The 23,828-nt window shown below is 41.4% G+C and overlaps 1 protein-coding gene and 1 long non-coding RNA gene across 21 annotated transcripts in view; one reads left to right on the top strand and one right to left on the bottom strand.

Moving 5' to 3' along the window:
• TMEM63C (transmembrane protein 63C) overlaps nt 1–23,828 on the bottom strand; it is a 104,021-nt gene that overhangs the window by 50,646 nt on the left and 29,547 nt on the right. For 5 of the 20 annotated variants that reach the window (XM_078393085.1, XM_078393119.1, XM_072986468.2 and 2 more), the window contains exon 3: nt 18,954–19,006. The exons of 13 other annotated variants lie outside the window; for them this stretch is intronic. The gene's annotated coding sequence lies outside the window, so the exon portion shown is untranslated. Of the gene's footprint in view, nt 1–3,869; nt 3,937–18,953; nt 19,007–23,828 lie in introns of all 20 variants that reach the window. 2 more of the 20 variants (XM_072986472.2, XM_072986469.2) reach the window with 1 other exon arrangement.
• LOC144589128 (uncharacterized) lies at nt 16–23,601 on the top strand. The gene is made up of 2 exons (XR_013545034.1): nt 16–11,216; nt 18,267–23,601. It is a non-coding gene; the product is annotated as an uncharacterized LOC144589128 (long non-coding RNA).

Below are 23,828 nucleotides of genomic sequence, written 5' to 3'. Positions count from 1 at the left end.
TTAATATATCTGGAGAATGAACCATGCAATTCATCAGCATTTTCAGCTGCATTCTTTGTAAGAAACTAGTGGAACTTGTCTTGCCAGACTTTTCACCATCCCTTGTAAAACAAACATTTGTAGGCAGGAGTGTCCTGCTCAGACCTTAAGACTTTGTGCTTTTTGCCAGCTGCATGTTACAATTACATCATCCACTCACTATTGTTCCCTCCCAGCAGCAGCCAATTGCCATTCATGGCTGACCTTTGTTTCAAATGCCAGTTCAGCCAATCCAAACAGGGCACAACTGGCAGTCAGTTAGAAACACTAAGCGCGAACCCAGGGTGAACAGCTCCTGACAGGAGGAGCTCCACAAGTGGAATGAGAGGGTGATTTCCCCCTTCCCACACAGCCCAACAAGATTTTTTCTTCACCTCTATGCCATTTGAAACACCTGGAAGCATCTTGACGATTAGTGGAGCTGAATAAGGATGGTGACTACAACAAACAAAAGAGAAAGTGCCACGATTTTATATTCATTCAGGATATGACAGACTCATGAGAGAGTTAAATCATGGCAAATAATAAAAGATGAAAGGAAAAAAAAAGATAAGCTACGATAGCCATCCTATCATCAATTAATTTCAAGATATAAAGAGGCCACACAAGACAATAGGGGAAGACTAAGAAATTTAACAGAGTTTGAGAGAATAATTTTACAAAAAACTGAGCAACTGTTAGGACACATCTATAAATTACTACTTAACTTTGACACAGAAATGGAACCAGTCAAAATCAATATGTTTAAAATGGATGCAGAATCTAGGAAAAGTGGTAACTTTTCAGCAATGGGAAAAATTATGGACAAAAACCATAAAATTCATGGCATGTCAAAATCTAAGAGAGAATGGTACAAAATGTATTACTGGTGGTACATAACATCAAAAGACATAAAAATATGGATGAAAGTTATACAGATCTCTGCTGCAAGTGTCAGGACAGGAACTTGAAGGCTCATACTACCACATGGGGTGGGCTTGTAAAAAGGCAAAGAAATTCTGGAAAGACATTCATGCTGAAAAGAGGAAAATTCTTCAAGTTGAATTTGAGATGAAACAAGAAACAATGCTCCTGGCAATACCACCAGAAAATCTGGAAAAGTCCACACAAGAACTGTTTAATTATATGTTAACAGCAGCAAGGGCAATAATGGATAAGAAACAGAGGTGGCTATGTCTCTGGAAAACAGAGACATAGTCATCTACAGAAGATTGGAGAGAGAAAAATGTTTGAATATGCTACAATGGCTAAACTTACAAACTCCATTAACAGAAGACATGTCAAAGAATTTGAAAAAAATTGAGAAAATTATTTTGATTACTTAAACAAATAAAAAGGGTGCAGCAATAATGCTGTAAAATACTGGTAAAAAGAAAGACAGATGATAAAAGAGTAAAAATGTGGACTAAGAATAAGATAGAAGTTAGGATGAGCAGAGCATATATTTCAAAAGCTTAGTAAATTTAAAGCATAAAATAGTATGTTTAGTATAAAATGTAGAGTACAAGTCATGTATACGTACAAATATCAGGTGTCCATAATATGCAAGAATTGCATGTAAACACATTTCTGCTTTCATTATTTAATAATAATAATAAAAAAGGTGGGTGAAACACCCCTTCCCTGGTTTATGTCAGAGGATATACATTGATGGATCTAGGCTATTACAACAGGTTTCTCTAAACTAGTACTATATATCTCTCTAGTTGAAAGAGACTTTTATTTCCTGAGGAAAGGGCTGCTGTTCCAAGCATCCTTCTTGGAAATAAACTCATTTTAAAGAGGCTAACAGAGAGATTGTGATTTCTATCCTTTGGCTTGAGGGGAAAAATGAGGTATCTTGCAGTGGAATTTCCTGTGTAGATTGTGACCTCTCTATTTGGTACATTACTCTTTTTTATTGTTTGAGTGCACTCTTCATGCCCTGATCAAAAATAGCAGAAACAAGCATAAATTCTGCAAGTCGGCCTCCCTTACTGTGTCATGCAACCAGAGGCAGTAATGATTTTACAGTTACTCTCTTCCAAGTCATTGAAACCTTATCAGAAGGTCTCATGGACCACACAATTATCAACCTACTCTGCACTGCACAGGGCCATTGTTTCAGATGTTCCAGGTTCTATCCTGGCTTCACTGTCCAAAGCAATCAGATGGCCTTCAAGAAAACTGAGGAACAGATGACAAGTTTCACCAATACAATCTTCCAGACCGACAACATGTACTAATGCTACGAGGCTGTCTACACAATGGTGTTGTTCCTGGTCATTCCTGTTTTTTCTTGTTTCTGATTTGAACTTTTGGAATTGATCATCCAAGTATCTTTATACAGATTTTTAAGGGAAATTGATGTCAGATACACTGGTACACCTGTCAATACACATCTCGAATGGCCCCTGTCATTTTGTTTCTGACCCTTATTAACCCCCCCCTTGCCTGTTGTCTCTGCCTGAACTCTACCCATTTCAAGCTCCTCTCTTATTTCATCTGCCTGTCATCTCACCACAGAACTTTTTTTATTTTTACATTTTTACACCATGTGAAAGCTCTCCAGTTTTGATATGATTACCTAGTTCACTGCATCAACTTCCACTTTTATTCTACACCCCCCCCCCATTTTTCTTCTTCAGCCCTACGGTAATTGATTGGCGTGTGAGATTTCCCTTGTGATCAACATTATCATTCTTGCTGCTGGCTTTTCCCCAAATAATACTCTACTGCTAATTCTACTCAGGTGTTTGTTTCATACACGGAATGCTTTGTGTTTTATCAAAAATGTAATTGTCACTGTCCATCTCTGTTATTATTGTGGGAGAAATTGGATAAGGGATTTTGCAGGGGAGGAGACCATTGTGTTTGATCTTTCCTGCCACCTCAGTGCTTCCTGCTACCAGTCCTCCATGCTCACAAAACAAACATTTATGAGATGATACTATTACAAAGCATTTATTCATATTTTAAAAATAAGGAACAAATGTGCAACATTCTAATATTCTGAAACACTAGTCCTGGCCTTATAAGACACCTATGTGCCTCAAGTCTATAATAGGGTGGGGGTCAGGACAGAAGACATCCTAGTGCTGTTACATATAGATAAATGTTCCCATTTCAGAATAATACCAAATTAAAATGGGAAATTGTAAAAAGGAAAATGGAAGAAAGAATGGTGGGGAGGAGGATTGTTATATGGAATGCAAGCAGGTAGAAAATGTGCTGCACCATGGAGGGATAGAGAAGTGACAACTAGAGATACATCTGCAAGGAACCATCACCTCACAAGATGTACCTACAGACAACACAGATCAACATGGCATTAGAGTCCACACAACCAGATTGCATAACAGTGCTGATTGAAGCAACATGGAACAACCACCACCACCACCTGGGTGTGGTGTTTAAAAAGGCCCATAAAGTGAGATTTTGTCCTCCTTTGACACTTGATACCAGTTTCTACATGGTGCCATGTGGACACCACGAAAAGTACCACTATCTTGGTAGCTAAGAAAGTTGAATAAGTGTTCATTGAGACAATACCTGTGACTTCTGTTCTTTTTATCTATTCAGAAGAAACTCCCACTGAATTCAATGAGTGTTACTCCCAGGTAACTATGTATAGGATAGACATGTACTTAGGTTTCCTGCCTAAGTACTGTATACTGATTTGAATCGTTTAATAATTTGTTCTGTTGAGCTCGCATTTTTTTTTAAAAAAAGCAAAACTGTTGTGACTAAAAAGAGGCCAAGTTCATTTTGTTCTATTTTTATCCCTTTTTCCAAGTCTCACAACACACTATAGACTCAGTGTGAACAATATTGAAGTGAAGAATCATCACCTGAACACATGGTTCTCAGGGGAAATCTGCCCTTATAAATCCTCCAGCATTTCTTCACTCATCAACCCTGCAAGAAACATATACAGTGCATCTCAAATCAGGCCTCCTGAAACCAGTCCTAGCCACCAGCATCCTACTCTGTCAGCAATCCAGGTAGATTAGGTACTTGTGAACTAACAATACCTGCTAGGTCATATTGACCTCATAAGCTAGTGGGACACACAAGGCTTACCAAGCCCTCAAATTCAGTTTTCTCATTCTGGCAGCTCATCTCAACAAGAATCCACAGATTCCCTGTCCCAAAACGCCCTGCTTGTTTCCTCTGGAACCTGGCTACCATCTTGGTTTGACAATACTGTTCGCCTTTGGCCTTGTTGACCCTCACTGGTTGGTGAAAGAATCTTCAGCTTTGGCTTACCTTGGAGCTTGGCCATGGACTGACATTATCTGAGAAAACACACACTAATACAAAAAGCATGACTAGCAGGTCTACAGCATCATAGAACAATGTCTTACAAATGTAAGTAGCAGTGTTTAGTGCTGGAGCCGAAGGTATGGCTTAGTTATAGCGCCTTTTTCTGTTCTATGAGGAGGAAGCTGTGACTGAGGTTTCCCTACTTAAATATATATAAAAAAACATTTCCAGGATCATGTGTGACATGTACATACAGAACCACTTCTTTACCAGCCTTTGCCAGTTCCTCTTCGTTGCCACTCCTGTGCCCAGTGATGGTGGACTTTTAATCTTGCTGAACTTTCTGAAAACATTTCTGCTGCAAACGTGAAGCTAAGATTGAAGGAGAACTGGGTGCCTACTGTGGGTAATCCCATCCCTGAGAATTAATGGGCTGATAAAACTGAAGAGGCCCAAATTGTCCTTGCAGCACTTGAAGCAAAATATAACAGTCCAGATTTCCCATGATACTGTACATATCTAGGCTGGACTCAGCAAACCCGCTTATCAGTCTTCCTAGAAATTCTGTTCCAGCATGGCTGCTAGTAACTCAATTTGTAAACCTGCAGCTAGACAGGCAATGGCTTGCTCTCATCATAAACTGAAGGTGGAAAGAAATACTGTTTCTTCAAATCTGAAGCTCATTGGAAAGAGGAAGACCTAGTTATAGTGTGTAGCTCCAGCTAACATTTTATACCAAAAAGCAGGTCTTGTAGGCCAAAACCTATTTCAGAAAACATGAGAGAGTTCATCCTTAAAGGTAACAAATGTACGATTGTATGACCTTTGGTAGACAACAGTCCATATTATCAGATGTAATCAGGAATTATCCAGGATTTGTATTTGCCAGAATCCTATTGGAATTTTACTCCAGAGTAACTGAAATCATGTAAGTCACAGTGGCAAATTGCAGCTAATTAACAAGGTGCCATATGCATCCTGCTTGTGCAACCTGGAATGCACATAGCTCATTCTTAATTTCTTGAAATATGCTGCCACAAATTACATGATTTCACTCACTCTTGAGTAACATCCCAATAGGATTGTGGCCATTAAATATTATTCAATTCTTTTTTTTAAAAAACCACCGGTTTATGAATGTGGGATATTGTGCATCTGTATCCACAATTCAGAACACCAGAAAATAGCTCGTATTGCTGCGCAATACTGTGCCCACATTGCCAAGCTCTACATAGCAAAGGGCAGCCTGAATGTCGACAACCCCAATGGCAGCAGTCAAGATGAACTACTACAGCATATCCTCTTGTGTTACTTTTCACAAAGCAACACCACACAAGTGAAAATCCCAGAAGCTGACTCCTTTTTCCATCAGTTAACCACTTCTAACTCAAATGCTAAGCAACTGTCAGGGGCTATTTTTCGACAAGTGTGAATGATAGTGAACATTGGTCAATACTAAATTCCATCTTGAACTGAAGATTTCCCCAAGATGCAGCTACCACTCTTGGAAGGTTTGAAGGGCCTTAGAGAAGGGCAGTAGCATTGCCTAGGCATGAAAGCAGAAGGTCCATCATCTCCACGAAGGGCTAAATAATACTCTGCTCTGGAAATCTAGAGCACGGGTCCAAGCACTGTTATGGACTATGGCTGGAAAACGTGTGGTCCAAATGCTGTTGGACTCCAACTCCCATCACCTTGAGCCAGTGGTGAAAGATGATGGGAGCTGCAGTCCAACAACATCTGGAGGGCTGCAAATTTTCCAGCCCTGTACATGAGACAGACCAGTGGTGCACCTTAATATCAGGCAGCCCACTATGTTTTACTGTCTTTTTGTGTTCCCATGTTTTGAGGAAGTGATGGGGTGCCCTTTAAGAACTCTGGGGTAGCTGCCCAGCAAAAATGACAAAGAAAACTGCATGCTGTATGAGCGGACACTTCCTTACTGCCTTGGCCTGCCTTCTCTCACACCTTCCTTATGTAAACAGCAGGGAAGTTGCCATTGGCATTGGCTGCTGAATAATTTATCTCCTCTTTGTTTCTCTGGAAAAAAGGGAGAGCCTTTGGACACTCAGCAAGTAAACAGAAACTCCTAGCAACTCTTGCGTGCCCCCACCAACTACTTAAATGTAAAGATATATTTTCAACACAATCCTTCTGGGGAGCCCTCACCTTAAGCAAAGCCACGCAGGAATGTTCACATAAACCATGTTCTTGTGTGCATTCAGAATATTATTGGAGGATTACAAAAAGCACTGACTTTTGTCAGTTCATGACTTGAGTTTGATCCTGACAGGCTTGCCAAGCCGACTCAGAGTTGACTCAGCTTTCCATCCTTCCAAGGTGAGTAAACTGAGTACCCAGCTTGGTGGGGAGACAATGTATAGCCTACATCAGTGGTTCTTAACCTTTTTGAAAGAAACGCCCCCTTGAGCCATTAAGGAAGTTATCATCGGCCCCCTCCCCATGGTGATGATATCTTATTTATTTATTTATTTATTTATTTATTTATTTATTTATTTATTTATTTATTTATTTATTTATTTATTTATTTATTTATTTATTTATTTATTTATGACACTTAAATCCAATGACCCCTGAAAACAAAATTCAATTCCAAGAAAATGAAATGCCCCCCAAAAGTAACATTTAATGATTTAGTTGCAAGCGAATTTTAAGATGCAAAAAGAAATATAAAAAGGGCATAAAAACAAACTGCAATGCAGGAACTAAAAATTTCAAGACAAAAACTCTGAAACTAAATTAAGATTGGAGGAAAATATATATTCATGCACACTGTAAAAAGGCTGCAGCCATCTTCACAGGTTTGGCTTGCTCCAGCGCCCCCCTACCGCCCCCTTTCTGCTCCAGCGCCCCCACGCCGCCCCTTTTCGTTCTACTGCCCCCCTGAAAAATGAAATTGCCCCCTGGGGGGCATTATCGCCCACGTTAAGAACCACTGGCCTACATAACTAAACTGTAAACTGCCCAGAGAGACTTAGGCACCAAATCATCACCACCATCACTCTGGAACTACAGAGATGGAAGGGACCCTATGGATCATTGAGTCCAGCCTCTGTCAAGGAGGAACAATAATAGATTGAATTCCCACCCCCTGGCTCTGTAGCCAGATGCCTACGCCACTCTATCCATCAGTTCCAAGTAGCACGCTTTGCTTTTGCTTTGTTGCTAAGTCAGAAGGCGGCTGTCAAATAACACTACTGGACACCAATCTTACATCACCAGTTCAACATAATTTACTTCCTAATTCCTCATCCACACTATGAACAAATCCAGAGCCATCGCTTGAGCCCAGTTCTTTCTAAACAAAAACCCTGGTTACCTCAACAGTGTAACTATAAACACTCAACTAAAGTGCCAGGCATACAGACACTAACAGAGACATAGCATACTACTGCTCCAAGCTCCGTTCAACAATTTACTCAACGGTTTCTATTAATACTTTCTGATTTATTTTGGTATTTTTTCCCAAGGCAATTCTTTTCTATCTACTGGAAAAACTTTGGGAAAAACAGCAGCAACAAAGTGGCTCACCTTCCCTCTCCCATATTTTGCTTCTGAAAGTGAAAAAAGCTTATATAAAAACTAATCTTGCTAGCCACCATGAGGAGGTATAAGGAAGAATGTGGTATGACAGAGAATGATGGGAGATATTAGGATAATACAGTACTTCCCAACCTTGGGTCCCCAGATGTCCTTGAACCACAACTCCCAGAAATCCTGGCCAGCACAGCTAGTGGTGAAGCTATATAGCAGTTCTGACTAGTTTCGGACTAAAACGTCTGACAGTTTTAGTTCAAGAACATTTGGGGACCCAAGGTTCGGAACCATTGGTCTGATACATCAGGAGAGCCTTCGGACAATTTAGGGTTAGAACAGTGGTTCTCAAACTGGGGTCCCCAGATGTTCTTGGACTGCAATTCCCAGAAGCCTTAACCACTTGCTATGCTGGCCAGGATTTCTGGGAGTTGCAGCCCAAGAACATCTGGGGACCCAAGTTTGAGAACCACTGGGTTAGAGGGACAAACCATCTGGCTTGCCTTCAGACAGCTTCCTGTCATCTAAATTCATTTTCCTAAGAACTCTTTGCTATTGTACTTTTACTTGAAAATGGACTTCAGTGGCAGCGTGGTTGAAAAATGTTCTTTCTCAATAACGGAGACATTAAAATGCTATTAGACAACCTTTTCATCTTTTACAAATAACCACAGACTAGCGGGGCTATTGATGAAAATGTGAATTATTCTGAGTGGACACAGGTACAGTGGTGCCTTGACTTACAAACGTCCCGACATACAACCATTTCGAGTTACGACCAGGTCCGGCCACAAAATTTTGCTTCTACTTGAGACCAGAGCTTCGAGTTACAACCAGAAAAAGGCAGGGGAAAAAGGTGGAAAATTCAAATTGCTAACCATTGGTGGCGAAGAGGCTGCTTCTTTGTAGCTCTTTCGCCCCAGCAGTTAGAAAGTGTGTGTTTGCAGGGAGGCTTCAGACTGCCTGGTAAGGTGCTGCTTTCTGCTTTTTAAAAACTGTTCTGGGTGGGTTTTGCAGCATGGTTTTGGGCTGGGTGGTGGGATTATGTTTCTATGCTGTGATTGGTCTTGCAGGGTTGGTTTGGGTTTTTGGGTTTTTTTCCCATTTCTGATGGGCCTTGCAGGGTTTGTTTGCTTCCCCCCCAATTTTCAATGGGTATTGCAGGGTCTGTTAGCTTTTTTTGTTTTTTGCCCCCCATTTCCGATGGGTCTTGCAGGGTTTGTTTGGTTTTTGTCCCCCCCCCCATTTCCGATGGGTCTTGCACGGTTTGTTTGCTTTCTGCTTTGCTTTTTTTTTTTTGCATTTCTGAAAGGTCTTGCATGGTTTGTTTGCTTTCTGCTTTGCTTTTTTTTTGCATTTCCGAAAGGTCTTGCATGGTTTGTTTGCTTTCTGCTTTACTTTTTTTGCATTTCCGAAGGGTCTTGCATGGTTTTTTTGCTTTTCTTTTTTTTCTTCCTTCGGCCGGAACGGATTAATCGCGTTTCTGATGGGTCTTGCAGGTTTGTTTGCTTTTTGGTTTGCTTTTTTGAATTTCCAAAGGGTCTTGCATGGTTTGTTTGCTTTTCTCCCCCTCCCTTCGGCCAGAACAGATTAATCGCATTTCTGATGGGACTTGCAGTGGTTTTTTTATCATTTTTTTCTTCGGCCGGAACGGATTAATTGCATTTCAATGCATTCCTATGGGAAATGGTGCTTCGACTTATGACCATTTCGAGTTATGACTGGAGTTCTTGAACCAATTAAGTTCATAAGTTGAGGCACCACTGTATATTTCTGATTGCTAAATTACATGGTTGCAAGCATCTGGAGTTCCAAATGGAATTATTACCATAATACTGATTGGCATGCATTCTCCAAAAGTCACATCAAAACTTGTTTGGCTTAAGAGATCTCTTAGCATCACATTCAACAGATAATTGTCAAGGCAGAAATGGAAAAGGGTTTCTATGCAACAAAGCCAAAGTGTACACTAATTGAAAAAGAAGATGTGCATATATACAACTGCCATTGCCTTATATTCTTAGCTAAACTCATAACCTTCCTTCCTGCAATGAGACAGAATTTATTAATGAAATTTTGATGAGATATCCGATAACGCCTAAAGAAGATACAGCTTGTGGTCAGAAACACAGAAAGAAAAAGAACACAATTGTTCCTGGCTTTTAGAGGGGCTGAAATATTCAGCTATATGTTCAGCTGGCTCACTGCTGTTCTGTTTTTTCAACTACTCTCACTGCTCCAGCCACTCCTATTTCTTTGCATCCTAGAACTGGCTGTCTCAATTTTGTATTAATACAGTATTCAGCACTGGGGTCATCCCAGACGATCTATCCCACTGGTTCTTAACCTTTGTTACTCAGATGTTTTTGGACTGCAACTCCCAGAAGCCTTCACCATCAGCTCTGCTGGCTGGGGTTTCTGGGAGTTGCAGTTCAAAAACACCTGAGTAACAAAGGTTAAGAACCACTGATCTATCCTTTCCTCAGCCATCAGCCCCTGTATGTGACATTGGTTGCTGAGAGTGCAAAGTCATTCATTGGAGACACTCTCCCCCCACAGGGAAAGAGAAACCGTAGCCAGTTATACTGATTCAGCATCGCAGACAAATCAATAACTAGCCTGGGAAAGATGCATCAATACATCTACTTCACTATGGAGCTCAGCAGAAACATTATGTCCTGGCATGTGGGGACCTGGTGTATCCATTTATCTTGTTAGGAAAAGAATACACAGGGAAAGCTTGAGGAAGTTATGCTTTTGGGCAATGATTTCCAGAATCCCCTGGCAGAACATCCTTGCTGGCTGGGGGATGGTGGGAACTGTAATCCAAAACAATAACAGAAACATTTTTGAACTCTGTATAGAGACTGTATGTTTACTCGGCTAATATTCTGTTAGGCTTCCAGTGAGAGGAAGGGAAAGGAAAGTTAGACCCAAGTCAGATGCAAAATGACACCACAGTTTCCTATGACGATAACCTTGGCCTTGCACACACCCTGTCCCCTCCTCAGCAGAGCTTATAAAAGGAAGCTGGAAAATTCCTTCCTGCAATGAGATGAAATTCCTGTTTTAAATCAACCAATTTGCTATTTCCTGTAAATGAAGGGGACCCTGATTCACCTAAACTATGGATTTATTTTATTTATTTATTTTTTATTATTTTTACCCTGCCCATCTTATAGATTTGGGAATCTACTCTGGGTGGCTTACAGAATATAAAGATAAAAACAGCATTAAAATAACTTTGCTCACAAGAGCAGAAATATCATTAAAGATTAATGGATGTGAAATCTCCAGCCTACGGGTGTGAAGATCTGAGGTTGGCTGCAGGGGATCTCCAGCTAAAAAACATCTTTTACTGTTACCTCCAATCAGAGGTAAGAAATAAGATACTCTTAAAAGCCTGAAATACTTTAATAGTATGCTTTTCAAAGGCCTGGGATGGCGCGTAGGATGTCGTTTGTTGCATTCTGACTTACTCTTGAGGAGACCTACAGTAGAGAACTGAGAAGTGATTCACATGCTAGGTTGGAAAGTCGCCAAAGTGCTAAGAACCGCATTAGCCATACCCACTTTCTTTGGCCCTCATCCCATGTCCTTATCACAATGCAGCCCACACAAGGCACACTAGGAATTGGTATTGGGCTCTTTGGCACCTCCCTGCCCATGTCTGGTTAAAGCATTCTTTGAAATAGGGGGTGACAACTTGGTGCTATTCAGAGATTTTGGAGTACAGTTCCCGGGAACCCTGATGACTGGCCATACCAGTTAGAGTCAGAAACATCTGGAGGGGACCAGCCTACCTACCCCAAAACATGGATGAAACAAAAGACACTGACTTGTCTTAGGATGTGATGACACAGTGAGAGAAAACTGATTTGACCTGCTGTGAAGTCACATCTGGGAAGTCAGGTTTTCTCAGGTGAACTGTCCATCAGAGATGGGCACAAACTGGCACAATGGTGGTTCATGATGGTTTGAGGTTTGTTGGTGTCCAGAAACAATGAACCATACCTAAATTTTTTAAAAAACCCAACCCGTTTGTGGTTCGTTTGGTTTGGGCCCATCTCTAAATGGACTGTATAGCCCAGCTATACAGAAAGCCCACTTTCATGGGTTTCCTACCATGCACCCCCCCTTCAGGGGTCCCAGCACCTATCTTACTCTGAGCAGCAGCAGCAGCGGTGGCCTGGAGAGAGTAAGGTAGGTGCTCAGGCTTTCAGGAGTGGGGAGGATGAAGTGAAACAAAACAACAACAGTGGGTGTTTTGTTTCACTTTGTAAAAGTACAGTTCCCTGAACTGCCCAAAAATGAATCATGAACCACCTCAATTCATGGGGTTTTTTTGGTTTGTGGTTTGTTTCGCGCCAATCTTTACATGTATATAAAGGAGGAAATTGACGAAAAGCCTTGTTTGCAGCTTTTAAAGGCAGATCTCCTGTAGCCCTCCTGATTTGCAGGAGACATGGCTACAGGAGAATTACCTTTATAAACAGTAAACAAGGGCTGAGGAGCAATTTTATCCTCTCATTCTCTTTCTCCCGCGGTGTCTAGGTGCCCAAGCACAACAAATCATAAAAGAAGATGAAAATACAGTGGTGCCTCGCTTAGCGACGTTAATTCGTTCTGCAAAAATCACTGCAGAACGAAAACGTCGCTATGCGATATTAAAAGGCCCATAGAAACGCATTGAAACCCCTTCAATGCGTTCCTATGGGCTTAAAACTCACCGTTGAGCGAAGATCCTCCATAACACCGCCATTTTCGGTGCCTCTAAAGCGAGGAATCCGTCCCTAAACACAGCAGGCGGCCATGTTTTTTCCCAGCGGCCATTTTGAAACTGCTGATCAGCTGTGCGAAAATGGGGGCTTTGCGATGATCGCAACCGTTTAGGGCCTTGTAAGTAAGCATTAAGACTTTTAAGTCGACACGGAAACAAATGGGCAGCCAATGCAATGCGGCCAGAGTTGGAGAAATATGTTGGTATTTTCTCATATTTTACCATGTATACAACCCCCCAATGTATAAAATGACCCTCTAATTTTGACCCTTGATGGAGGCGGAGGAGCAGTTAATGGGCAACTGCTCCTCCACCTCCATCTCCTGCTGCTGTCTCCGCTGCCCGCCCGATCACCTCCTTCAGTGTGACTGCCGGGGCTCACCGCCAGCTCACGTCGTTGTCTTGTCCCCTGCCCTAAGGAGGTCGTGGGAGGAGGTGATCTGGCAGCGGTGGCCTCGCCTGAGCGCTTGCGAATGCTTGTTTGCCTCCGCCTCCTTCTGCCTCCACCACCGGAGGGGACAAGGCGGGAGACGTGAGCTGGAGGTGAGTCTTGGCAGTCACACTGGAGGAGGTAATTGGGCAGGCAGGGAAGGCAGCAGCAAGAGATGCCCGAGCACATGTGAATGCTTCTTCACCTCCTCCTCCTCCTCCTCCTCCTGCTGCCTTGAGGCCACGAAAGGGGACAAGCTGTGAGCTCTGGAAGAGGCAATTGAGCAGTGGTGGTGGCAGGAAGAGGTGCCCGAGCCTGTGTGTGACTTCTTCCTTCCGTGTATAAAATGACACTCAGTTTTTCCTCTAATTATTATAGGAAAAAGTGTTGTTTTATACATGGAAAAGTCCTGTTAGCTTAAAACAGAAAGAGAAAGAGTAGAGAACAAGCCTGTGGGCTCACCTGCTTGAAGAAATATTATTTTGTGTTAAGTCAGAAGGGGGCTTTATCAATCCTATGCATTTTATCAGAGCTCATAAATCAGTGGTTCCATGTTCCATAAGGCATACTCCCTATCACATCTGTTGAGGTTTGTAGCTTTAGATTCACCAGCTTTCATATATACTTTTCATAAGATATAGCAGCCTGTGCAGTTCACAGCTAATACTGCATGATCCCAAAGATTTCCATCTTTCTGTATGCTTACCAGATTTTCCTTTTGGACCAGAACACAGAACAGAGTTCTAGGTCCTGTCCTCTGAAGATGCCAGCCACAGAGACTGTTGAAACATTAGGAAAAAAACCCTCCAGAACACAGCCAAACAGCTCCCAAAACCTACAACAACCATAGGATCCCAGCCATGCAAGCTTTTTAGAACACAGACGAGAGATTCCTGCAGCCCCTTGGGGTGACCCGGAATTGCTTTCTGTGTCACAGCATTGAGAGAATCTGTCTGCAGAATCCAGTCTACACCAGTCCTGTGATCACAGGTGGGCAGGGGTATGAGACTGGGGTCTACTTCAATCTCGAAAGTGATGGTGGGCTTTGTAGGCAGATGATGAAGCCCACCCCATACCACCATACATAAAACATGGAGGAAGGAAAAAGGGAGCGTAGTATTGATCCTCATGATAATAGTATCCCAGGGATTGGAACCGTGAGCAGCTAGGTTGATATTGATCTTATGAAGATCATGTAGTAGAGCAAAATCTCAATTGCCTGTTTTTTCTCTCGCGGTGCCTCAGAGAGACATGAGGTGGAGAATGTTGAAGGCTGGAAGAGGCACACCTTGGTATCAGTTGTTGGTCATCCTTGACTGAGAGAGGCAAGGAGCGATCCTGAGGAAAACTCTGAGGGGACTGTTGCTGAGGAGAAATAGGGATACTCTGGACAGGCTCAGGCATTCTCCTTCTGATACTGAAACCTGTATCAGTTGGTTGTTGGTAATGTAGGTGGAATCTGGTTCTCGGACAAGCACTTGTGACTGCAAGGAAATGGAAGGCACCACAGTATCAGGTTGCAACTTCTTCTTTTTCTGCTTTCCTGTCTTGATAGGGGGATAGCGGTTCTTTTTTGCTACCTTGGTCTGATTTCATTGTCGATTTTGATGGAGCTTTGGAAACCAAGGGGAACTCAGGTTCCAAGGCTGAGGATTTTGCCAAAGTTTCCCATTGATCCATCTGCTCTGTCACCAAGGGATGAGATATTTGAGCTGCGCTAGGAGAGGGACCAGCTGCCCTGACGGGTTGCTCTCATGGGAAGGAGCGCAAACAGGATTGATGGGAAAACTTTTGAAAAAACACAACCTACAAACAGTATTTAGGCCCACCATAAAAATACAACAAATGTTACGGTTGGCAAAGGACAAAAGGGACCCCCTCACTACTGCAGGAGTACACTGAATATCTTGCAGTTGTGGCCAGGTATATAATGGAAACAAAAAACGTAGCATTCACACCAGAATCAAAGAACATGAGAGACACTGTAGACTAAAACAACTGGGAAAATGGCCAGTAGCTGAACATGCCCTAAAACAAGCTGGACATGAAATTCTATTTCAGAAGACTGAAGTACTGAACAACACCAGCAATCATTATGTTAGACTGCACAGGGAAGCCACTGAAATCCACAAACACCAGTAGGTTCAACAAAAAAGAAGAAAGTCTAAAACTCAACAAAGCCTAGCTCCCAGCACGGAAAAATACAGCCTGCAAAAAGGTCAATGAACTCTACCTAGCCACAAGGATCACTGCACACAAAAGACCAGCTAACGACACCCATCAATCACATTGACAGATAATCTCCCCCCCCATCACAACAATACACCCACAACAAAAACATACTGATCACCATAATCACCCAATCTCCTGAAAAGGACAAAAGCTGATTCCACAGCTATAAATACTCAACTATCCAACAAACTGCAACAGAGCACAGACAGAGTTCTGACTCCTGTCCTTTGAAGATGCCAGCCATAGAGACTGGAGAAACGTTAGGAAGAAAAACCTTAAGAACACAGCTATACAGCCCAGAAAACCCACAACAACTATAGGATTGATGGTTCTTAAGAGTGAGGGCTGTAAAGCTTTTGCATATCTTACAGGATTTTACCAAATGTGTTTCTCCTAGACAGGAGAGGCAGATATTGTACCTGTTGGACTGAGGGATCTTTTTGCCACTTGTGACACAATTTTTCATCAAAGTGGAGGAGGCCATAAACTGCAAGAAAGCCAATGGCTGTAGCTGGGAGGGTAGGAAGGGGAAGGGAAAGCATATAAAAAGTAAAAGAAGGTCCCCTTCTGGGACAATAAATAAATAAATTTGCTCGTTCTAGGGAAAAAGACAAGAGAGGCAAGGGAAAAAGGAGGACTTGGCGGAAAAAACCCACAGGTAAATAGAGACAAGGCGCTGGAGCAGTCCTTCACTTGTTGCAGAGGTGGACAAGAAAGGACTGGCGAGAGCAGGGCCGCCCTTGAGCAGCAGAGGCAAAGCAACTTATGTTTTTGGAGGCTCTGGAACTTTCCCAGATGCTGTTCATGCAATTGCACAAACCCATTTGTGTGCATACAAGGACATCACGACGGAGAACCTAAGCACCATGATGGTGAAGCTCCATCCTTCTGTGGTCCCATCTGCTACACCCAAGATGGTGAAGGGACCCAAGACAGATTAAGCAAGGGACACATGCAGTTTCATATGGAAGGAGGCACTCCTTCAGGCAGGCTTCTTTCAGAATGTAGCACTGCACTTTTGTTCTGCTTCCATTATGGATCTTCTATTCCAACCTTTAGTTAGTCTAAATTTTTATCTGATTTTACTTAACACCCACATAATTTAGCAATCTCCGCAGACTTCACGCCTATTCTCAAACTTTCCTCCTCACTTATTTTCTAATTTTGGTTTTTCCCTCGTGGTCTAGTTATTTAATAGATCTATTCTCTGTACTGCCTTACCATTGCACAAATCCAGGCAGCTCATTAAAGATAGCCACACATTTAACAATTCATAACGAACAAACGTAGGGAAACCTCACATGACTAGAAGAAGAAAATCCACCCACATAAGGACAAGCAGGACAATGAAATGCTGAGGTATTTTAGACACGGAATCACATAATGTGCCTTTCCCATCAGACCCCTGACAGCTGCATGAGAATAGTGTGACAATGAGGTTAAGAAACACAATGCTCAGGCACAATGGTGAGGGCACACAGAAAGCTAGTAGAAAGAATGGGTGAAGTAGTGAGATTAGGGAAATGTAGGTTTAACTCCCCACTGAACCATGAAACTGGAAGACCTTGGGCCAGTCACTCTTCACAGAGTTGCTGTGAGGGAAAAAAAAGTAAGGTGAGCCATGCACACGGCTTTAAAGTCACTGGAGAAAAGGTGAAATGTAAATGAAACCAATGCATAAGTAAATAAATTAGATGAAGGTGGTGCTTTGAGGCAAAAGTGAAAATCAGATTTCCATGTGCTGATGGGGAAATGATTCTGTTAGAGCTTCCAGCTCCAATTACCATGGGTTCAACAGAAGGTGCCTGGAGACCCTTCCAAAACAGGCGTTCAAGAGTGCATCCTCAACTCTCTGCTCATTCGTAGAACATTATAGCACTGTACATTTTTTTCTGTCTACAAAACTCATTTAAAATAAAGTTCTTTGACCACATTATTGTGTAGATTAAGATAAAACACAGAATACACCAGTAACAAAGAATGTATGGGGCTTGATACATACTGAAAAACACAAAGGTCAGTTCTACATCCATTATGTCGGGATTTTTTTTTTGTGAAATCCTTTAGGTATTTAATTGAGGGGCTCTGTATCCCCTTCCCTTCTTCTCCTACCACCAGTAGCTACATAGCTTAGCTTCAGGCTTGTAATTATTCAGTGTGGCATACTCCCTGTGCAGAGGTGCTGTCAGTCAGGGTGTCTGAAGCCTGAACATCTCCCCAAGAGCTGTACACAACTTTATAGACTTCTAGGGAAAAATTAGAAGCCTGTTCATCACAGCTGGCATTTATCCCAAAAAGGCTCAATTCCAGAATGAAATCAGACAATCATTTCCAATCATATCAAAATTTATCTAGGTATCAAGCTATAATTTTTTTCATTGTTTCATTGATTCCAGGCAAGATTAGCTTGTCTAATTCTACAAAATTTATTTATCTACATTGCTTCTATGTTCTATAAGTAGAGATGGGTGGGCACCTGCTGGAAGAGGTGAGGCTGGAAAGCACCAAACACCTGTTTGGCCAAAGAATGAACTGCTACGAACCGCCAAACCAGTGATTCCTGCCCATCTCTAGCACATAAAAACAGTAGGACTTCCTGTATCTGCCAGATCAGTATCCACAGTTTCGCATCTGTGGTTTGCCTTCAATCCTATATGCAACATACAAGGGCATGTCCTTGTGGTCTTTGTCCTGCCTGTCCCCTTGTGCCCTTTATATCCCACCAATTATATGTTGTATATAGGATTCCCTCATATTCATGGTTTCAGACATCCATAGTAGATTGTAGATTTATTTATTTATTTATTCAATTTTTACCCCGCCTCTCTAGACAACGTCTACTCGATACAGGGATCCTACTGTAAATTAAAGTTGCTGGTATTTGGTGTGGTGTGGTGTAGTGTGGAGTTGTGCGGCCATCTTGTGTTGTTTTTTGAATGTTGATATGTGCATCTCCTAACTCCCTATATTTATAATTTCTTTCAGATGTCCACACTTCCCCCAAATCTGTTCAGAATCCTTTCTGCTGGGCCTGAAGATTCAGGGGCCTGATGCACCAAGGAAATTTTTATAATAGGAATTTCTATTGGCCCTGCACCTCCTGTAACTACAAGGGCTTGTCACTCAGCATCTGGCAGGCTGCCATTATGATGATGAAAATAATTGTTGTGACTAAAATTTTGCAAAGCTTGGAGGAATAAAGGCCTGTAACATAAAGATCTGGTGCATAAAGGTACTGTAAAACCAAAGTACTGCAGTAACAGAGGGTGCTAGCTATAGGACCTGCAAACATGATGTTCAATCCTATTGAAATACTGGAACATAAATATGTTCTACTTATTTCAATACAATTTCAGTTCTCTCCTATGGCTCAACTGTCAGCCATGGCAATTAAATTCCCGTTGTTACGCTGTGTTATGTATCGTGACCTTGTTCCTAGGTATAGCTGATTATTTTGCAATGACTTTTAGTAAACTGCTGTTCAAGCCTCATTTTTAAAAGCACTTTCATTTTCAGGGCTACTTTTTCTACAGCCCCTTTAATTACGTAATATACAACATTTCACATCTTGACATTGTATTAGGATTTTAGGGGAGGTGTGTATAGTTTGGAAAAAATACATTACAGTAATATGACTTTATTTGGAAAATGGGGGAAAACAATTAAACTTACTCCTTTCTCAACACACAGCTCCTTGTAACATCCCACGGCAGGCAGCAAGGCACCTATAACATATTTTACATATTTATTTTTTAAATATCTGAGTTACAGGTGAGTTCACTGTAAGTAGATGGTGCTACTGTTTCCCTCAAGAAATCTGCTAATACACAGGCATCTAAAGCTAAACGTTTCCCCCATATTTTCTAAACTTCATTGCTTTTAGTTGCAATATTGCACATTTTAATTAAAAATATTCAAGTAGGCAGTTTGAAGAGGAATAATATTATATGTCTGTCCGAATTGTGCCTTGGGCCAATGACAAAATACAGTATGCCATTTATGACAGATGACTCATGAAAAAGTGCCATTTGTATGAATTCATTGCTTTTCTTTTTGTATTCATGCACAAAGTAATCAGGAATGGAGAATACTCCCACTTGCCTACATTTTCAAGGAGCAAAAGATCATGCAAGCATGCACTTGTCAGCACTGACATAGCATGGCCGTGTTCTGTACATGGCTAGGCTACTGGAACCAGCACGCAACACATCTCAGAAGAAATGACCCACTGCCTCCACACTTCACTAAACAGATCCCAGGGTGGCTGGGTCAAGCTTGAGTTGCTTGCGTTCATCAATCTTTTCTCATCCTTATTTGAGAATATTTTCCCTTGTGCTTTCTCATTCTCCCTTGGCATCTTTTTATGTTCCCCTGTGAACTATACTCAAGTCAAGAATGACAAAGCAGAAAATAAACAATGCAATTCCACAGCAGTCTCTTCAGAAAATAAATCCAAATCTGTAAATCCTAAAATTATGAGACAGAGCTATTCTAATTATGATGAACACCATGGATGATCCATGCAGAGTCAGTATTCTCAATTGAATTAAAAGTATCATCTCTTTCCAGCAACAACAGAGATCCCACTTGACACCCCATCACTGATGGGGTCAGGAAGAGACTTACTCTCACCCTTTTCAACTTTGCATAGGGGTAAATAGCCGTTGTGGTGTAGTGGAAAAAGTGATGGATTCAGACGAAAGAGACCTGGGTTCAGATCCCTGCTTGGCCAATATGCTATTGTGGTATTTAGTGTATTGACTCACTCATCACTTCAAACGAACACAAGGATTTGTGTATAATTCGTTTAGCCAAATTTCCAGTGAGCCATCACTATGTAGTGCACATTGTTATACTGGAACTAGGACATGAAAACTCACTCGGTTGGAGTGGTGGGCACTGGAGAAACCACTCCATAAATATCTCACAAACCTTGAAAGCCCTATTCGGGTTGTTAACAAGTTGGATGTGAATTGGTAACATGTAACACATAAACACTTCTTAATACAAGGCTGCAAGTGACTTTATCCCAACGGCTGTGAAACGCTGATGGATGTTACCTTTCTACCAGCATGCAAAAGACATTTTGCTTCAGGTAGTTTTTTGGTAAAATGATTAGCTGTGAAGGAAGGGATTTTTAACTAGGGATGCTATATCTTTTGCCTTTTTAGGCATGCTCTTAAATGGTTTAAATTGTTTTTATTTATTTGTTTCAATATGCAATATGTTTAATCGGTTTCTAATACTGTAATTTATTATATTTTTTAATTGTCAACATTTTTCTTTTATATATTTTGTAAGCTGACTTGGGTCCCTTCATTGTAAAAAAAAAAAGGCAAACTATAGTTAAAACAAATGAACCGTTTGCATCCTACAAGGTAATATTCCATGTCCAAAGTATGTTCGGGGGATATCTAAACAGTCATGGGCATCTTGATAAAATACTGTAGCTCCAGAAAATATACTGGATTATCAAATGACACTGTTAGTTTTGCACTGCTTGAGCAAGTACTGCATTACAATCTGTATTGCTCCTTGTCAGCTATTATAATCTGTGACTTAAACAATAAACAATATACAGTATTTGTCAGCTGAAAGGTAAATAAACCTAAATTGGATATTCTTTGGGTCTGAGGGAAGAGGAAAGACAATAGGACTTCATTTCTACTGAATTTATCTAGCATTTTTGTGATTTTAGCACTTCGGCTCTGAAAAACCCAGATCATGTAACTAGATCCTTTGAGAATTGCCCTCTTCACATGCTTGTCAAATCTAGCATGTTGCCGAGTGTTCTCATTTTAGTGCTCTGTCATACTCAAATAAAATCTAGTTATTATAGAAGCATTAAAGGCAAATTGATAAACCAGAATGTTCTTGTATTCAGAGCCATGAGATCATTCCAGTGCAGTTACAGTAAACACATTCAATGGTAAACAAGTCATCATCCATGACACAGGAAAAAAAACTAGCAATGTGAGATCTGGGGCTGCCGGCAAAAGAAAACTAAAAGAAAAATATTGCAGCACTTTACAGACCAACAATTTTATTTCAGTATGAACAGTCGTAAGATTGAATCCATTTGATGGAGTGAGCTTCCGTCACTTGTCCCAGCTCCTGCCGAACTAGCAGTTCGAAAGCATGTAAAAATGCAAAGTAGATAAATAGGTACTGCCATGGTGGGAAGGTAACAGCGTTCTGTGTCTAGGCATGCTAGTCACGTGACCACGGAAACTGTCTACGGACAAACGCTGGCTCTATGGCTTGGAAATGGGGATGAGCACTGCCCCCTAGAATTGGACACGACTGGACTAAGTGTCAAGGGGAACATTTATCTTTACCTAAATTATCACAGAAAAACAGAATAATGGAGTTGGTAGGGACCTATAAGGACATTTCAAAAGAGAGGGCTCAGGCCTCTGCCTAAGGATACTAGGTGGTCATGCTAGGGCTGGCACTCCTCCAACAGGAGGGGGAGCAGAATTTCAATGAACAAAATGACACAGCCTGCTACTGTGGAAACAATGAATTTCACAAAAAATTCTTTCTTTTTCATTACAACTGTCAAAACACCCCGGTCATCAGGGCCAATTTCCAAGCTCTGGGTGTGGAAATGCTGTGGGATGTGAAGGTATTTTTCTGCCCTACTGGAGCATATTTTGCATGCAGAGTAATCTGTGTGTGGTGAATTGTTTCTATGCATAGATTGGATCTTCCTGGATTACTGCCATTATCTTTTCACCTTAATGGCCGCTTAGAAGACATAATTGCAATTCTCCATATTTTTAAAACCATCTAAGGAGGTCTGTTTGAGAATCCCCCCTCTTGAGTCTAAAGTTTAAACGAAGCACTCCAAATAACTTTTTTCTCCATCATTGGCAAGACTGGATAACTTCTGTGTTGGCAAACAGAAGAAACTTTGCAGAGTAGAACTTTTGTAGAATAGTAATCTAGCACTGTTACAAGAGAATTTAAGACTGGAAGAAATAGCCATATACCAGGTTAGGCCATTGGTCCATCTTGTTTAAGATTGCCTTTACCAAGGATGAGCAACCATGGTCCTCCAGGTGTTGTTGGACTACAACTCTCATATCATCCTTCACTACTGGCTACATAGGAAAGGGCTTGTGGGAGTTTCAGCTCACAAACACTCAGAGGACCTTTTCCAGAATTGGTCTACAGTTCTGTTTGGTACTAGCCCTTCAAGGTTTCAGAGCAGAGTGTTACCCTTGAGACACTAGCATTTGAGCCTAGGCCTTATGTAGGCAAAACTAGGAATCAATTACTGAGCTATAGCTTTTCCACAAGGCCACTCAGAACCTCTCAGAGAAGTAGCTTCAGCTTGCACCAATCTACATTTCAAAATTACGGGAGTGGGTGGAGGAAGACTTTTTTATTTATTTTCTTTTCAACAGTTTCCTTCTTTTTATCTTTATTAAAACAGACCCAAAGCAGCCCACAAAAGATAAAAGCAGACAAAAACTCAATTCACAATACTGATGACATGCAATTTAAAAAAAAAGGATCAGAACATAAAACACATTTCCTTCACTAGGGTTTGTAAGCAGTGAGCTAGAGTCCAGTAGTAAATCATAGAAATTATATTGGTAGGTAACCAAACTTTCATTACTGAAATGCAGGGAAAATTTAGCAGAATATATTGGTAGGTATCCAAACGTCACAGTACTGGGTGGGGGAGGAGAAGGCAATATTGAGGTAGGGAATCCTTGAATATCAGAATGCCATGGTAGAGAGTCATACAAAACAGGGAAGGGGGGGCCTATCTTCAGATATTTTGGCATACAAGATCAGCAGCTGTGTCCAAAAGCCCTTTCCCATTGATATGTAATAGTTGTAGTCCTAAACATCCAGCAGACTTGAGGTTTCCAAACATATTGTAAGATATGCTATGTCATACTGGGGCCAGGAATGCAGGAATACTTTACTCAGTTCAGCACTATGATTGGTACTGCTCTTTCTATGCCTTTGCCAGTTTTTCACCCTTGTAACCTTTTTGAAGTGATGGAACAGGAAGACAGAGTATAAATTCACCATATTTTGTTGCTGAAAAGTGATTTTTGCATCATAAAGCTCTATGAATCTCTCCTCTTCAGATCTATCCCTGACTGTGTGGAGAAAGTGATGAAGGCATGGATAGCCATCTCCCACTATCCATGTTGTCAATTCTCAATCAGTCACCAATCAAACAGAGCTTGCATAAAGACAGTCTTCTCATATTCCGTTCTCTCGACGAGAATTACACAGATCCCTTCTCTGCCTGATTGGTTGGTAGGGGGTGATCTAAGCTCCAGGCACAGAAAAAGGAGATTTAAATTTCCCCACCTCTATATGCTGAGATGGAGAAAAGATCTGTATGCCTTTGTGTATACAGTATATGTGTAATACACTCACCCATACCCACGTACGTATGTATATAAATAATGCTTGTGTGTGTGATGTAGGAGGGCGGGCAGGGGCGATGCCTACCACTGGTATGAGTCCTACGTCCTCCTGCCTTTTGCGCCTTCTGGCATTCTGGGAGAAACAGCT

The sequence above is a fragment of the Pogona vitticeps genome, chromosome 1 (assembly GCF_051106095.1).
Source record: "Pogona vitticeps strain Pit_001003342236 chromosome 1, PviZW2.1, whole genome shotgun sequence".
Lineage (NCBI taxonomy): Eukaryota > Metazoa > Chordata > Lepidosauria > Squamata > Agamidae > Pogona > Pogona vitticeps.
Note: the sequence above shows the minus strand (reverse complement) of the source record. Positions and strands in the feature narration are given on the sequence as shown.